This window comes from Schistocerca cancellata, chromosome 4, assembly GCF_023864275.1.
Source record: "Schistocerca cancellata isolate TAMUIC-IGC-003103 chromosome 4, iqSchCanc2.1, whole genome shotgun sequence".
Classification (NCBI taxonomy): domain Eukaryota; kingdom Metazoa; phylum Arthropoda; class Insecta; order Orthoptera; family Acrididae; genus Schistocerca; species Schistocerca cancellata.
Window position 1 is genome coordinate 888,217,545 of NC_064629.1, and position 5,512 is coordinate 888,223,056.

Below are 5,512 nucleotides of genomic sequence, written 5' to 3' on the forward strand. Positions count from 1 at the left end.
ACACTACATAGCACTATTGATGATGATGAGGTCCCATACTCCGAGGAGCGTAGGGGGCGATGCGGGAGACCCGCACCGCTGTACTAGGCAAGGTCCTAGTGGAGGTGGTTTGCCATTGCCTTCCTCCGACCGTAATGGGGGTGAATGATGATGATGAAAACGACACAACAACACCAAGTCATATGGAGGCAGGAAAAATCCATGGCCCCGCCGGAAATGGAACCCAGGACCTCTTGCGTGGGAAGCAAAAACGCTACCGCAAGACCACGATCTGCGGGCACACAGCAAGCTTGAAGCCCACGAATAATGTGCGAGTCCGCGGAATAGTTGAGTTTGACGGTCCCAAGCTCAATATGAGGTTCAAAAAGGGAACTGCAATTTTTCCTTACAATATCAAATGTAAGTACTGTCTGTTGCACAAACTATTGGTACTCCAGTAAGCAGAATATCCTTTGAATAGTAGGTACTCCACATATGAATAATTTGATATGGCCCCACAAAAAACAGATTACGATAGGGCTATTAGTGGTTCAGCTGTCCACCGCATGACAACGCTCGTTGTAATATAGGGATTAGAGAAAGTGTTGTTCTGCTGATGAATATCGACACCTAAGTGTGCATGTGCACCGCCACTATGGCATCCTAGATCGTTTCGCAGACAACCGGGAACAAGCATATTACGAATTAAAATTAGGAATTCTGTTCCCTTCAACGGGAACGACGGGAAATAATTGGTTCTTTTCAGACCGTCACTGAGAACGCATGCGCCTGCGAGCGGCAGTGGCATGCACATGTCATCGACTTTGTTGTTTGCGCGCAAACACAAACACACACACACACACACACACACACACACACACACACACACACACACACAGATACACATACACGAGACTTGCATAACTTCTGTTGCTTACATTTCCACATAATTAAATTAAAAATACAAATAGATCTCGTCTCCAGGTTCTGACCAAGATTTGGAAGAGATTTCCCTTGGTAGAAAGGCAGATTCCAGAACCGCAAATCCCCTTCCAACCTAATACCAATCGGGCCTCTGTCTGCCGCCAGGTCGTGCAATATTTGAATGAGAAGGCTCAGACGGCAAAACAGGGCACAACTCAGGAGTTGTGGGCAGAGAATGAAATGTAATAATGTGTGTTAAGCTTGGGCTGGACTGTTATGAAATTTGGTCTCATGTCCCCGATTACTCACTTTTGTCCTTTTTACTAGCTATCTTGTTTCAGTTGATGAGGATTTGGGCAGTGTGTATAAAATTCGTTAGAGTGAGTCTGCTAGATGTTCTTTGAATAACCTCAAAAGCTGGAAAGGCATAGGGCGGAAAGGTCACAAACAGGAGAAGTCGATTTATCATGCACCGACTGTTGCTGCCTTTGCCGTGTCTTCGAAATCTGTATCGCTGCGTAAGAGGAGTGATCTATGGTTCAGCAGGAGTGTGAACTCAGCAAATATATTAGTGGAGAAGTTCCTTCTTGTCGATATTGGGTTCGATCTGCTCGACGTTCAACATATACACAACACCATCCATCATCATATAGCTCGTACACGCATCACTGGTTCATTTTAGTGCTGGAGCATGGTGACAGATGTCATGTTGATTCGAATCTCGGAAGCTTTCAGAATGACATTCCTTTGCAAATGTTACTGCGATACTATCGCAAAAGGTACTGACCTGACTACCGTGTTGTCAACGTTTGACAGAGTTGGAGACGTGTACTAGCGAAAGAAAATCTGTGACAGCAGGTCTTACATAGCAGAGTGAAGTAACAGCACTGTTACTACATCCCTATGATCTCCCTTATTTTATTACAACTGTCACGAAATATATTGGAAACATAGATTTCGGTAAAGTAGTGATAGAAGGCGTGTGCAGACACAAAACAGCGTATGCCCAGTTACGTAATTAACAGTGAGCAGTGTGCTTGTTGTAAATAGCGTCGGCAGGAAAGTACAGAAATTTGAAAGCTAAGATAACTTGAGACTGCGAATAGAATGATAACTTGTGAGTGATGCATGTTGTTCACATTAATAAAATGGTCCATGAACCCAGGATATAACAATATTTTGGTTTCTAAGGCACCAAAAGTTGTATAGCACTTTCAGTTTTTAATTTCAAATATACGGAAATATTATTTCTTCTAGTATCGCCTTCTCGTTCGTTCGGTATACCAGAGAAGGCAAAAGCCTTCCGTATTTCATGTATCAGGTCCATTGATCTATAAGATCAGGTGGCGAAGTGCATTGGATGTTCACTGTAGTGGAATACAAGCCGTATAAAACGAAATAAAGATTGACTTCTAAGGTATTCGAGGTTGCTTAACATATTTTCAGAGTGAATTTTCACTCTGCAGCGAAGTGTGCGATGATTTGAATTTTCTGGCAGATTAAAACTGTCTACCGAACCTGGACTCGAAACTAGGCATTTGCAAAGCATCTAGTATCGAGTTGCGGTCCAATAAACAGTTTTAATCTGCCAGGAAATTTCATTCTTTACGTATTTTTCTGTGAACCTTTTGAAATAAGCTCCATCCTCAGAAGATGATACGGAGAAACGTGACAGGTTCTGGTCAAGGAGGCCCTACACTAATTAGCTCTTACATAAAGTCGCTGTGTGATGATAATAATAACAGTAGCCGATAAAGGTTAGGTGTACAAACAAATTAAAAAATATTCATTGATTTGTGTTTTTGAACCTAAACGTGAAATTAATCTTCAAAATGTCTACTATGTCTCGATTAGCATCACTTCTCAATATCTACATAACACCGGCATATTACATCTGTTGGCAATACGAGCAAAGAGTTATGTATGGCGTTGAAAGAAGTGATTAACATCTTACAACAGAGTGGCAGTGGAATACCAGACCTTTGAAGGCGACTCTGGAAATTTACCATGAGCCACCGATCCTAAGAGTCCTTTAACCAAGTATTAATATTCTAACCAGATTAATGAGTCACACTACTTAAGAAAGTGTTTATTTACGAACTGATAGAACATGTGGTGTAAACAAGCTTCATCTATGTTTCAACTTACGTAAAAAATAACATTACTTAAAAACTCCGTCATGCCTTTGTTCCTTTAATGGTATATAATTTATAACCGTGGCCAAAGTATTGAGTTAAGCGGGTTACTGAGCTATGGATAAATAGATAACATCCTCAGTGTAACAATCAGCATTTTCCATGGTATAACAACGAGGCGGTAGTTAAACGCTAAATATTTTGTAAACACCAAAATCCTCGAAAAGAGCCGTACGTGGAATTTATAAAACCGGGAAATTATGTTACACTCACGGTGCATTTTAGGCAAGCAGGTGGTGGAACACTGGTAACAAATAAATAAATAGAAGAACAAAAATATGGAACTCATGGTCTCCAATGTATCGTTTCTAATGAAATCTTTTTATTTCGCTTTGCCGTGTCAGTGATAAATGTGCGGGCTTGCTTTAAGCACTGGTCGCCTGCCACAGGAAAGTTCATCGCCTAATATTATACGAACAGAATTTAAAATACCACGACATTTTCATTTATAAAAATGGCTCTGAGCACTATGGGACTTAACTTCTGAGATCATCAGTCCCGTATAACTTAGAACTAATTAAACCTAACTAACCTAAGGACATCACACACATCCATGCCCGAGGCAGGGTTCGAACCTGCGACCGTATCGGTCGCGCGGTTCCAGACTGTAGCGCCTAGAACCGCTCGGCCACTCCGGCCGGCTTCACTTATAGTGTTACACTTTAAACTCTCTGGAGACATCAAAGTGCCTGTGATGGCTATGATAGTACTTATTTAGAAAAGGAATTAGAAATAATGGAAGTGATTAATATATGAATTTAACTGGTTTCTTTGTATTTATTTCTTCAGCAGTTGCTTTCTTGTATGACAAGATAGCAAATCTTTCCAAATGTTGTCAGAAGTTATCTCACATCGCCTAACAGAAAGGGATACCAATTGTTACTTAGCTAAATGTCCACACAAATCTGATCAATATCTTGAGCATGAAGAGTCGTGAATGGAAGCGATATTTAGGTTATTTCGATGTATTCACGAAGTGTTGCATGCCAACGCAAGGTGTAGGGACTGCCCTTCCTCTCCCCGTAGCCTCAGAATAAATACGCAATGGGTACCATCAAAGACAAAAATAGACGAACATTGCGGCGCTTTAGAAATAAAAACATTTGTCTGAAATGCCCCAAAGTTCACATAAAGTCAGCTAGTGCACCAGTCCCATTTCTCCACCTATATATCTACGTCTCCTTACTGTGGCTGTCCATTCTGTAATGTTTCCTGCGTTTCCGTTTTACTCTCAGTACTGGCTTCAATTATTTTATTTTAATGAGGTCCTGTAACAAAATTGGTCTGGTGGTCGTATCAAGATTCACGATGGACCTTTGTCAGTTAGCTAATTCAGATAATTGTCTTCCAATATTTCATTAACAGATGACAACAGCAGAAATCTCTCGAAACCTGTAAAGTAAATACGACAAATGGGTAAGGCATTAGGCCTGTGCCGACTGACCAACTGCTGCGTACAAAGCTGTACACGGATCAGTGTATGATGGTGGCCTCCAGCCGTTTTTGCCAGTAGAAGAGTCCTAATGATGCCGTTGCATCTGTATTCAAGCAACTCCTCATTTGGCCTCACAAAGTCTGAGTGGATCTTACATCAGAAAGGAAATCTCGAAAAAACCTGAATAAATTAATTATAAATCAGTTTTGTAAATCAGCTTTTGCATGTTTCTGATGAGACTGTTTACAGGAACGTCAATACAAATTTACAGTGTACCTGAAACATTACCTTTAATAGAGAGGCGCGGTGGGGGTGAATCTGGGGAGAAGAATGTCAGGCACATTTAAAACTGGAGCTACATATGCAGTTATGCAAGAAACTACAGTGGACGTGTAAATTTCTGTCCACATGAAACAGCGATGTAATGTAGAATGAAGCTGAAAGCTTAAGACATGTACTTGAAAATGACCCAATGTCGGAACTGGCCGATCGCAAAGATAATAAAAATAATACAGCCTACTTAGATCACGTTCCAATTCTCAAAAAACCTTGAGGCTCTGGACCCCCACAAAAATGACGTTTTAAAATTAAAATTACTGCCATAAAAGAAGGCTTTAGACCGTCTATATGACTGAAGAAGCTCTATATTCTTAAACTCAGCACGCAAAACACCCTCGCTCAAAATACACAAAAAAGCTAACGTCGTATGATTGCTCGGATTAAGAAGCAGGAAAATTTGTTGACTGGAATCAGTAATGTAAAAGTTCCAAGACATATTTGGAGGTTGTAGTGTGCACCGTAATGTGTTGGTAACTTAATGTGTTAGTAGACAGCATGGAATGCTGTCGCAAGACTACAATGTTTAGTTCGGAATCCGCTTTTAACGATATTTTTGTAACTATAATCGATTATTTCATTATTCCAGAATACAATATTAACAGAGTGAAGAGTTCACAGCTGTCAGAAAAATGATTTCAGC